This window comes from Pavona decussata, unplaced genomic scaffold (genome assembly GCF_977016875.1).
Source record: "Pavona decussata unplaced genomic scaffold, jaPavDecu1.1 SCAFFOLD_2, whole genome shotgun sequence".
NCBI classification, from domain to species: Eukaryota; Metazoa; Cnidaria; class Anthozoa; order Scleractinia; family Agariciidae; genus Pavona; species Pavona decussata.
This window is the reverse complement of record NW_028145426.1, coordinates 1454375-1467422: the sequence shown is the minus strand read 5'-3', so window position 1 is coordinate 1467422 and position 13048 is coordinate 1454375. Positions and strand designations below refer to the sequence as shown.

Sequence of the window (13048 nt, the reverse complement as noted above, 5' to 3'; positions counted from 1 at the left end):
TGTTCAATTGAGAGGAAGTGGGCCTTTTCCCGAAAAGACAAAAGTTAAATTCACGATAAAGTGAAGGACAAACGTATACCTAAAACCGTATACGCCGATTTATCTACCACCCTAATATAGATTCTAATCAATCATTTTGTGACTTCAGTATAATATACCTGTCGCTTAATTGGTAGGCCTTTAGTTGGCTACAAGATTTACCTATTAAAAACTAAAGTTGATCGATTGACTGACTGATCGAAGGAGTGATCAATTGATTGCCTAACTGACTGATTGGTTGATGACAAAGGGATTGTTGCTTTGCTTTTCATAGTAAGAGAGTGGGAGCAGACCAAGTGGTTGGCCGACAATTTCCGTCGCTCTCATAGGTCTGGTAATTCTTCCTTAAGCAAGGGCTCATTGCACCGAGCTGCGGCTAGTAACCGTGCCTGATATGGAAACAGGTAACAGTCTTATTCCTCGAATTTGCCACATTGAAACCATCACCCACACCCAAGCTCTCTCTGAGAGCATTGGACCGCTTACCTGAATCCAAGTCTGAGGTATGCGGAGGTCTGGGCCTTTGGCATCTTTACAGCAGAAAGGCGAACTGTCTACAGGTACGTAGTGGGCACAGTCGTCATGTAAACATTCTCGTTCCTGATGCCAGAAACATTTTCTAGTCTCAGGGTCGACTTTACTGGGACACAATTTACATTGACCACAAAGCTGCCAAGATACCGCACACAACCAGTGACACTCTCCCTTCAGTTTCTCTAGGCTATCCCTTAAAATTCTAAAAGGAGAAAGTTTGAATGGAGTGATCACCAACCTAATTTTTATCATCATTATTAATTATACTTATTAGTAATAAGGTACAAGCACAAGATGAAAGAGATTGTAAATAAATTACACATTAGGGCATGGGCAATAGGAAACATGGGTTTCGACTAAGCAAATTGTAATATTACATTTATCTCAAATACAGTTGAATTACTCACTGAAATAGTCTTTAGTCTTTTCTAGTCGTTTCTCCCCATTTATTTCTTGTAGAATAGCCCTGATTAACAAGTAACAACGCGCCGTTTGACTCAGAACAAATTTAGCCTGCATAACAAATTCGTCAGCATTCGTTAGTCTTGGTAACCGTGCGTCCTATTGAAATCCCAGCCGCAGTCGCTAAGCGCGCGAGTGTTAACTCATAATCCCCCCTAGGTAGGAACCAAACTCGATCAATCGTGCTAACCTCGTAAGAAGAAACTATGCCCATCTCCATATCAGGAAGCAAAGGGTGCCCGCTCCTGGGGGGTCTAAAAGGCGGATAGAAGTCTGGTAACGAAGAGGTGTCGGACAATGTTCGAGAGAGAGAAAACTGGAGACAAGAGTCGCTTCGAGTTCAAAATATGTGGTTAGTTGGAAGCTGTTTCACCGGAATATTTCGTTGTTTGTTTTGAATACCTTGCCATGGAACCACAAACTAACTTCATTCCAGGTTTGGAAAAAAATACCATCGTTTAAAGTGCGTTTACTCCAGTTCGGCGCTTGAAAGACGTTTTTTAAAGTGTTCGATTTGTTTTCTTCTGTATTATAGCGATTGTTGCATTTTTCCATAAATATCTATATCTCTTTAAGCTTGTTAGAAGTGCAAGTAATTCAACTGCAACAAATTTCGTACGATGTTGAAGCCATCCGAAGAAGCTGGAGTTGGCGCTTGCTCAAGCTGGGAAGACCGGACTGCAATACGTCAAGTAATGTTTGTAAAAATCCTGAATAAAATGTTATTACATGTAATGGAACTTTTTCCTTCGTTAATCTACTTCTTGACCTTCTTCTGTTTATCTGACTTTGAAAAATTATCATTGATTTCAATTCACAGTTTGGCCAACAGCAATCCAATCCAAGCATTTTTCAAAGCCCAAATATATCAGTCCAGTCATATATTTCAAAATTGTTTTCGACTCCTTCCATGTGGGGAGAGTAATCTTTTTGTCATATTTTGCAACTAGCAAGGGGTGGAAGGAGTTTGCAGTGCTCTTACCAGGTGCAGACGAATTTGAAAAACAATGCCTATTGTATTTTCGGTTTAGTGATTGGCCAATAGTTCTAATCTCCTAGCAACGGTTAAATCATTTCCTACCCAGTCACTTTTTAGTGTTAACGCTCACGCGCTTAGCGGCCGCACCTGGGGTTTCAATAACATGGTACGGTTACCAAGACTTAACGAATGCATGCTGGCGATATAAGAATGTTATGGCTATTCTACAAGAAATAAATGGGGAGAAACGACCAGAAAAGGCAAAAGACTACTTCATTGTGAGTAATTCAACTTAATTTAAAATAAATGTGATCTTTATTTAGTCGAAACCCATGTTTCCTATAGCCCATGATTAGAGAGTTTAAAAGATCCGACGACGGCGGGTGTCTGCGACGGCAACTATGACCGTGGAAACCTGGGCAGAGGCCGGAAGAGTAAACCTTAAGAAACCGGAGGACAGCTGCGTGTTGAAGAAAGTGTTCAATAATTTTAGTTGTAGTTATGGCTTTCCTTATACCGGATCGGGACGAATTTCTTCTTTTGTACGATTTAAACAAGTCGAAAAATCCCGATTTTTCTTTTTCTTCTGTCCATTCCATAAGGATTCTGCAATATAAAATATAGTAATTCGAAGTAGTCATGTTCCCGGCCGCTCGTGTTTGAAAGGTAACAGATTATGTGTACCTCTATAAACGTAGCAAATTTCAGAAGGAAAAATTTAAAGGTTTAATGACTTGAAAAAACAAGCTCGATTTTGTGTTGTCAACAAACGGAGCCTCGATTGTTGAATGTTGTCTCGTTATTTCGATGAAGGACGACTGGTCTAATCTAGCTACAACTCGATACACACAACAGAATTCAAACGGGATTTATTCTGATTGGGATCTTTCACACAAATCCCTAACATTACATCAAGGAAAAAGAAAACATTACAGATTTGGCGGCTTCTTGACAGAGCTACAGTGGCTTTTCATGTGTACTTCTATACGATCGACAAAATGAGATTATTCGTTTTCTCTTCATGAAATACTCAAATGAAGCGATCCATTAAGATTGAAAAATCTTTAACTATCGAAAGTATCGAAGACTTTCGTCGAAAAAGACCTAAAATGAGATTCTTTTATTCACGTTTTAGACGCGACAGCAAACTCGGCCTTTTGACGTCGTAGACAACCCCGCTACGGCGGCAAACCTTTCACGACGGCTGTCAGGAAGTTCTCTGGAAACTTTTTTTACTCCCCCTCGCTGCCAAAGACACCCGCTGTCGTCGGATCTTAAGGTCGACATTTGTCAACTAGGAATACGTTAAAAGATAAGACGATAATATCACTGGAGCCGTGTGGGTCATGATTTCTCAAACGATATCGGCGCTACCATTTCAATTTCTATTCCATCCAAATTTTCAATTTCTTTGGTATTTGTAACTGATATTAAAAACCTCAGGATGTTAAAATCAATCAACCTCTCAACAGAGATTCTCTAGATTTAGCTGATGATAAAAAGGTCAGATCGTTAATCCCAGTTAAAGCAACATTGTGAAAACCACTTCACGGTCACGAAACAATGCAGGTTACGTAGTTTGTTTTGTTTTCGACAGATACTTGCACTGACAATCGAATGTTTTATTCAGGTAATTACCTTCACGTAACTATTTCATTACCTGGACGCATCTGAAGACACTTCTGGCTCTCTTTCAGCTGGGTTGGAGCCGTCCATTGTCCACATGTGGATCTTGATGACAGTTTTAGAACAAGCAAAGCTTAGGCAAGTGACCTCTCCAACAAAAAAACGAGCGGCGTTAGCAAAAAGTTGTAACTGTTCACAGCTAGTTTTTGATGCGGCCCACTCCCCAAAAAAAACAAGAAGCCTAGAAAACAGTCCAGCTGGAACGTAATTAGTGTCAAATGTGATGTACACGGGAGCACATCCATGGAACACTGGACCCATCAGGTCTTTCACCGGCTTAGTTGTCAGCATACAAGGTACAAGGTAAAGTGGCTTACCAATCTTGTCCTTACATTCACAAAGAAGGTTAAACTTCTTCATGATGTAAATCAGGGAGTGTTTAATGTCACCTAGTGCCAGGTTCCTGCATGCATGATCAAGAAGTTCTGGATAAAGAACACCTTTGTCTTTAAGCTCTTTGCGAAATAAAAGTATTGTGGTCTCATCCTCGCTCTGTTCCTTGACTGTTATTATCTTGCAGAGTACATCATGGGTAAGCCATTGTGGATCCAACACAACCAGACCATCTGGATTGTCAGCACAGTCATGATACACCACTGTACCTCGATCGTGCAAAAAATTCAGAAGGTGTTCCAAGTCACTTCGGAAGTCAAATTGGATGACTTTGTCAACGATTTCCATCTTAAACTTCTGTTTTGTCATATACGTTTGTTTTTTCGTGCTGACGTGGTTGCAGATCATGTTTTCAACTTCAAGCCATTTCAAAGGCACTTCAAGTTTTGTGTGGGGCATGACATCTCCTACATTTAATATGGTTTGTCGTAGTGCAACAATTCGTCGATCTTCTTCACCCGTGATAGCCAGCTGACCAGCAAGCTTGTTATCTATGGTTAATCTCTTAGCAATGCGTTTGAAAAAATCTGGTGCATTGTACATGAGAAATTTGTTTAAATCATCCATTTTCTTATTAGGATTGCAAACCTCGTCAGCATGTGTTCCAACGAGAACAACAGGAGGAAACTTGTAATCACTTTCAGATTGCCTAAGTGAGTGAACTAAGTCTAATAATCTCAGAATATGATCAAGATTTGTGTCCAAACTGTCAGGGGCTTCAATTTCAATCTCTCCAAGGCCATCTGTGTTCACTCTACATTTGGCCATAGCGTGGATATCTTTTGTAAGATCAAACACCAGAACGTAAAGTGCTTCGGATGACATAAAAATGGGATGAATGGCACGATAAACAGCTTGGCCTGCAAAATCCCAAATAACTGGCCAAATTCCATTAGCCTCCCCGACCCCAACTTCTTCATCATTGAGCTGAAAGATTTTGTTTGGTATTTTACTATCTGGCCGTATATCATCATCGGCATGTTCATCTCCATGAAAGTCACTACCGCCATCACCATTATCGTCACCATCATCGTCGCCGTCGTCTTCTTTCTCTCGCGGCGGTGGAAACTATAGAAGAGTAAAATAACACTCAAATGCATGTAAAAACAACATTACGGCTTCGCAGACAATACAATATTTTTTTCAAACGTCTGAATAAAAGAACCTTAAAAACATTTTTGAAAAGCACAAAGAACCAGTCAAGGAATGATGATCATTACGCTATCGGAACGGCTCACAAATTAGGAAGAACAGAACTCAACCTGGGACAGTGCAAAACAACAACGTGACATAACCAAATTTAAGGTTTCATGGAGAAGGTGGACGCATGATGATTAATTTTCGCGCAACTTACTTGGAATAGGAAGAAATGGGGAGAATAAAGCTTTTGAAAAGGCTGTAGAAACCATTGGACATTGAATTATATCATTATAATATCTTCAGATCACAGCTATTGCAAAATACAGTTGAACCTGTGTATAAAGGCCACCCTCGGGACTTGAGTAACTGGCCGCTTAATACAGGTTGCCGCTTAATACAGGATCACTAAAAATACTCCCTGGGCGTGATCTAATGTCAATTTAAATGGCGCATCATACACAAACACTTCATGCACGGAAACAATAGGACAGTCAATCAACACTCTTTCAAGTAATCAATACCTTAAACAAAGTTCAGTGCCAACTTGTAACTTAACGGTATAGTATACGTAACATTGTGTAAAAGTACTATACAATAAATTGTCCTCTACTCTCCTACGGTATATAGTGCTCTATTTCTATGACTTACAGTTCACAACAAAATATCTCATTCCGTCATTTCATAGTTGTTACGCTCAATGTCCAATGTCACATGGCTGAAGAACAAGTTAATTAAAGAGGAATTTCTTGCTAAATAGTGAAGCATATTCAAAACAAACTTTTTTAGGCGTTCGTGATATGGTACTGTACTTCAGCACATTGCGGACATCTGAAAAGCGTTAACTTTATTAAACGGCCGAGTATCAGCTTACAGTAGCTTTGTACATGTTATTTCTTTATAGTGATGCTGGATCGCATTTTAAACACAATAAAATACCGCATAAAATAACATATGGCTTAGTTTCCATTCAAGGGTGGCCGCTTAATACAGGTAAAAATAACTAAGAAAGACAAACATGGGACTGCTACAGGGTGGCCGCGGCCGCTTAAGGACGGTGCCTACTATTGTTACTGCGCATACGTTCTGCGCATCTCGAGATACTCGGGTTTCCTATGGGTGGGCCTACTAGTACAGGAATATTTTTGCGCAGTTTAAAACTATACGGAGAAAGCAGAACTAAGCAAATGCTTTTGATATCTCAAAAGAAAATTGGGGGTAACCATGCATTTTTCAGAGATAATTAAGCTTCAATTTAGGAAAAAATCCCATACATTGCTTTATATTTTGGCGCTTTTTAGAGATATTATTGCTTAGTTATCTCTGAAAAATGCATGGTTACCCCCAATTTTCTTTTTGGATTCCAATAGCCCTTGCTAAGATCTGCTTTTCCCGCATAGTCATAAACCGCACAAAAATACTTCGATATTAGCAGGCACCGTCCTTAATAGAGGTGGCCGCCTAATACAGGTAACAAGTACAGCGTTTGTATGAGCAAACAATCGGGACTTTAAAAACTGGCCGCTTAATAGAGGGTGGCCGCCTAATACAGGGCCGTTATATACAGGTTCGACTGTAGTTTATTTCATTACTTAAAATTTTGGAACATTTTCATACTATTTCTAGACGAAAGCGAGGAGGCTCTATGCTTTTGGTGTATGAAACATTAACCAAAGTGGTTTATAACATAGAAAATTATTCCCAATCATGACCAGTCGTTCATTTCAGTTCATTTCATTTGCTTCATTTCGGTTGGTATTTAGTCTGGTCAATACAAAAAATCCCCTGTCCAAAACAATGGGCACTCAAAACGTCTCCTTCGTAATAAGCAGTTACCGTATTTACTCGAATAAGCGCCGCCCTCGAATAGGCGCCGCCCTCGATTAAGCGCCGCGCATGGAGCGGAATGGTTAATAAGCGCCGCCCTCGAATAAGCGCCGCAGCTCTGGTGCGGCGCTTGTTTGAGTGTTTCCATAAGATGATAAAAGTACACTTTAATCGCTGCAATGCGGTTCTAAGCCAGCAATGGGAATTTATTTCCATCAACAGTGATGTTTTTCAGGTCGAAGTGAGTATATCTTGATGCTCTTTCATTCAGTTCTCTCTTCCAAATGTTCGCGTTGTTCAGTTCTTGCGTGAAGGCTGTAAACTTCGCCGGTACGATAAGCCCAACCTCCCTCTTTCTCTTCCCTGTAATTGTTGCAGTAAGGAGATTGTCAACGTTTGCTTGTACAATCAAAATGTTTTGGCTTTGTGGTATGAGCCTTTTAATAAGCGCCACCCTCGAGTAAGCGCCGCACAGGAGACACGAAAAATTAAATAAGCGCCGCGGCGCTTATTCGAGTAAATACGGTAAACAATCCGCGATTACGCCCTCCCCAGGCGAGAATGGCCTATTGCAACTTTTTGAAGGCAGAGCAGAAGCACCAGTTGGTAGTGCATTCTCCAGCCATTTCTGATTCTTTGCTTTAACCTCCTATTCTACCTCTCCATCTTCGCTTGATTTGATTTTGCTGTTTTAATCATGACACATGCAACTTTCGCAGCTTGTGTAAGAACCATGGAACCTGAAGACAAGGCAGTTTGTAACTTTAAGGTGCCATCTGACAGCAGCTCGTCAGTCGTTTGTATTTTATCGATTGCCTCCCGCTCCTCTCTGTCAAGACTCCCTCCTCTGTCTCTCAACGATCTGGTCTCACGTCTTAGGTTCTTCCAGTCTCTCTTCCTTCTTTCCACCTGTTCAGCTTTCATTTTCTCTTCAGCCTGCCTAGTCTTCGTCTTAGCTTCCACTTCATCCAATCGCTTCCTCTAATGCATATGCGCAGATCGTTCAGCACTTAAAAGGCCATCTGATAGGCGAATTTTCTCTGGTCTGTGGTTCCCAGGGTTGTGAAACTTCACAGCATCTTTTACAGTTGTAAGGCCAAGTATGGTCTTCTCTCCAAGAAGTTTCCTTATCACCAAACGGGCATTCACTGAAAGACTTCTTTCTGACTCAGCATTCATTTGTGCAAGAACAAGACGACTTTTGGAAAAGCTGAAGATCAAGGCCCGGTCCCACGGACTTGCACAATGCTGACATCCAACTTATGCTGCAACTTTTTGCCAGTCTTGCAATTGCCTTTACATTGCTTGCCTAATGCTCTCAACTCCAGTTGCATAATCCCAATCGGGTAGCTGATTGTTTCGACTACACACAATACTTGTAGGTCACTTCCAAATTTTTTCTCATAGGTTTTTTTCTTTTGGAACCTAGCTATAAGCTTCCGCAAAATCCCACACATTTTGGGAAGTTCTTCTGTATAATGGTAAGGAGATCTTCAAAAACAGGTGAAACATTACTAATAAATTTCAGCTGTGCTTTTGCTTTCTTTCCTTCTTCGTTATTGAACATTAAGGTCACTCTCTTGTAAGAAGCACTCTTGCAATCTTTTCCCACGTTCTTTTCAAAGCTGCAGATACAATCCCATTGCTCAACAATTCGTCGCACAGAAGGACCCAGACTAAACCATCTCACCTCTGTATGATGTTGGAAATGGTGTACCTCTACACCCACTGTAATTTGTAAATGCGATTGTCTTCTCGTCTCGCTGCAGTGTACTTGAACAGGAAGTGGACATTCACACACAGCAAGGGGGGGATTTACATGCTTCCCATCGTGCATTGCGGGCTAACTAAATTATCAACTTGAGGCCACCCGCGATTGCCGCATTAGACAGTAGACGCCGTGAGGCTCACAAGTCCGCCAGCAAATATTTTATAGTGCAACAACAGCCAAAATCTCACAGAATCTTCTTTTATTTGTCTTCCAGCAGTGTTCCTGTTATATTTGATGTGTTTTATCACCAAAGTATGCTCATAAGGCGTCGTAGGTCACGACAATCTTATCGATATCGTAAAGACAATAAAAGGACATCGTATCAACTGTTTTGGCAAATTTATCTATTGGAAAAATATCAGAACGAAAACGTGCAGTCCACTGGCATTAACATAGACAGAGAAAGTTAACGAGAAGCCACCGAAAATTCCTCTGAACTTAGATTATTTCAATAGCATTTTATAAGACAGAGCTTATTGAAACGCCTGTTAAAAAATGCGCATCGCTCCCGCTGTGCTTGTTTATTACATTGCGGTTCTACATCTACCTAACAGTAACACGCCGCTTTTCCGGTTAAATCGCCTTTTTCATGGCTTCGTTTTGATCGATTCCGACAGAATAAAATTTTACCTCCTGTATAATCCGACATTTCGAGCAAGACAAGCAATTTATAAAGAAATTAACGTTAGGAAAACAATCTTCGCCACGGCGGTGATGCGCTGATCAAATTGAAACTTCAACATTCACCCCCCCCCCCCCCCCCGGGCAAACCCCCGGCATTTGATTATTTTCTGTTCCCGGGGAGTGGGGAATTTGACGGGTAAGGCCTTCGCGGGGTGGGGAATTTGACCTTGCCTGGGTGGGGTGGGGAAAATTGAACCGGAAGTGTCAGGTTTTAAATCGCTTTTTTTCTTTTGGGCGCCGAAGTCGCTAACAGCTATAAACACGTGTTTGGACGAGATGGAAGAGTTTAAAGGAACAGATATAGCATTTTTGAGTGATTGGCTTACAAAAAAAAGGTCTTCAAAAGTGAGAGTGTTTAAATATTAGTTATTTTTAGAGATTGTATATAAACGATGTAGATTTTTTATACAATGAGTCAAGCTGCGGCTTTGTCCCGCAGTGAATAGTGAAAGAAATAAACACTGTCGAATGAAAAACTGCTTTGGCTTAAATTGCAGAATATCCTGCCACTCGAACAGTCTACGTAGCCGGCTAACTCATTTTCAATATGTTATTATGTATTTCTCGTTAAACAACCTTTGCCGTGATTCGGAGTCAGAGCAGCTTACACTTAATGATTGACATTGTCCGACTTAATTAACTCAATTTCCAATCATTTTTTAATAGTTTCAATGTTAAAGTTGTGGTTTTTGTAGTAACTTATGACAGGAGCCGATAACGATTGTTCTTTAGGTGGGGCATTTGACAGGTAGGGTATTTGAACACTATTTTGGCCCGAGGGGGCGGGAATTTGAACGATCCAATCTTCAAAAAATCAAATGCCCGGGGTTTGAAGTTTTGTTGAAGTAATTTCGAGTTGATCGACTTAAAGTCGATCACACGTCTGACTGATATGACACCTGAAATAACCTACATTTAACAGCAAATTTTGGGGCGAAAACGAGAGGTCAATACATGTCAATTCTTTTCATAGCAAACTTTGAGGTTTAAAAATGTTGATTTTTAAAATCTTTGGCTATCGACGGGTTATTTTGTGTGCCGCATGAACGATTGAAAATGCTTATCACCACTTATTGTGAAACAGTCGCTGATGACAACCAACAAATAAGGCTCCTAAAATTATTTTTATAAGATCGTATACGCTCAAAGAAACACATAAATCTCATTATTGAGAATTTAGCAATATAGTAAAAACTGTTTACTTGCCATATCTCTCTTTTGAAGCGAAAAAATCCATGTGGAACTTCGACTAAAATACACATATTCAAAGCTTTCACCGGTAGTCATTCATCCACAAGTAACGCAAAGAACAATGGGAAGCATGCAAATCCCACCCTTACACACAGCTGTTCAATTTCTAAACCTTTTCAAAGCATTATGGATTTGTTATGAAGGACAAAAATTAAAATATCAACTGAAATTTGGATTGTCTCCCTTGATTGCTCCATGTATTTTTCTTGTCCAAATATGCGAAAAAAAAATATTAGTCTCCTTTCCGAAAACTGCCCAATCTTCCGCCATTACCCCATCTGCAAAACTGAGCCGCTGTATCCCTGATTCCTCCTCCTTCCCACCTTGCTTAGCACGCTATTTGCATAATGAGAGACCTCTGGGTACGAGACAGGTGTAGAGATCAACCTAAACGCTCTTAGCTTTCAATGACATACTAACCTTATGTAGGGGAAATTATTTATGTGAGGGGTCAACCGTTGACATTGTCAATACTAACATTGTGTTAGTAACATTTGATCGTGTTAAAACCTGACTGAGTGATACACAGCGCAGTTGCCGGGATGTCTTCCGTTTCTTTTTGTCAAAAACATCGGTTGGAAGAAATGCTTTTGGCGGCTGACATAAATACACAGTGCATGAGAGTCTCTGAGAGTGAGCAGTACGCGCATGTCAACCCCTGACGGTTTCTCTGTAATAGCTGAGTTGTTATTTGCTATGATACTTAAAGGGACTTTCCTTGAGAATTTGTTAAATTACTTAATGAAAAAGCGACAAGGCTTCCATTCAATTCTGGTTAGTACGTACCCGGAGATAAATTGGTTGTTATTGTTGACAGATCATTTAGTCTGTTTAAATTAGGGGCGGTTGGCGGTTACTTAAAGTAATACATCAAGTGTTCTTTTTTTCCTTCTCTCCCCTACATGAAAACAAAAATGAAAGCTGGAAACTAAATATAGTCAAATATCTCTTACCCACAGAAGATGAGATGGACTGGGTTGAAACTCTTCTGAAAAATTGAAAAACCACATGAGATATACACATTTGTTCTCACAAATTTTTGTAGCGCAATGATATTTAATTTAACTTACGTGTATATTTTCATACATAGACAATGAGAAGCTTAAGCAGCGACGACGATGACGTCAACAAGAACGTCAGAAATAAATAGTTTTAATTAGCAAAACACAGGCTCTGCACGTGCATTATACACTTTGGCACATTTCTTCGCGGTCCTCTACAAAACAACAACGTGAAATGACAAAATTTAATGTTTTATGAAGAACGTGGACGCATGATGATAAATTTTCTTTTTTCTTTCTGAACTTTAAAGCCGCCCGTGCGACGTTGGCTCCTAGATAGTCTGGCCACATTAAACAAACTAAAAGAGTGTCCTCACGAATTTATTCAGAAAACGCAAATAAGTTCCGTTTTCGTTGGCTTCGTCGTCGTTTCCACTTAACGTCCCTAATGATTAGGCGTCGAAATGGTAAAAGAGGGTTAAGGTAACTGTTTTTGCAACCCGTAAATGACATCGCATTCAAGGTAGAAATAGAGTTTTTAACACGTTCGTTAAGTGCATGGCTGCTATTTCATTTTAATGTTATTGGCGTTGGGCTCTAGTTTACACCAAAGTGGTCGTAAACTGGTGCTCGCAATCCTAGATCTTAACCTCTATGCACCTATGTTAAGTAACATTCATCGTGGTCCTACTCATCCATCTCCCGACAACCTATAGCTAGGTGTTGGCTATGGCATTAAATAAAGAAGCAAGTCAAGAGTGATTAATACAGAAATAACTTTAGATGAACGGAATATTTTCAAACCTGATTTTATGAGGTATGGTCTGGTTAGTTCGTCCGTCTTTAGTGTTGCAGGATAACCCAGGCGTCTTTCAGAGAAACCAGGTGTTTCATGGAAATCAAAAGTATTTGAAACTTTTTCAGTGGGGTCTACTTCAGCTTGCATTTTCACCACCAACAATTCCCTATTAACGTACTCAGCAAATTTGTGATGGTACGCAGTAGTTCCCTTTTGCAAAAGAAAATCTTTCCAGGGGCGAACTCCAGGATTTCTCACGGGCTCTTGCATTTGAACTCCATCTGTGCTTGTTTCATTGGCCCTGAATTGCTCGCCTTTAAGTGATCTGCCGACACTAGTCTTCCCCACACGGTCCTGACCAATCAGTAAAACTTTAACACGCCTGTCAAGTGTCTTTCCAGTTGCTTTAGCTCTTAGGTAGGCTGCCATAGCTTTTGGCCCTCTGGCCACAACATAACTAGGCATTGCATCTAAAAGAATAAGTT

General features: G+C 40.3%; 2 pseudogenes across 1 annotated transcript in view; both read right to left on the bottom strand.

The window, feature by feature from the left end:
• Window positions 1–13048, bottom strand: part of LOC146489920 (uncharacterized) — a 31046-nt pseudogene that overhangs the window by 2831 nt on the left and 15167 nt on the right. The window contains exons 4-7 of the transcript XR_014865371.1: window positions 12569–13033; window positions 11717–11751; window positions 3675–5161; window positions 526–775 (exon numbers count right to left, since the gene is read on the bottom strand). The product of XR_014865371.1 is annotated as an uncharacterized LOC146489920 (transcript). The remainder of the gene's footprint in view (window positions 1–525; window positions 776–3674; window positions 5162–11716; window positions 11752–12568; window positions 13034–13048) is intronic.
• On the bottom strand, window positions 7712–8887 carry LOC146489923 (uncharacterized; annotated as a pseudogene).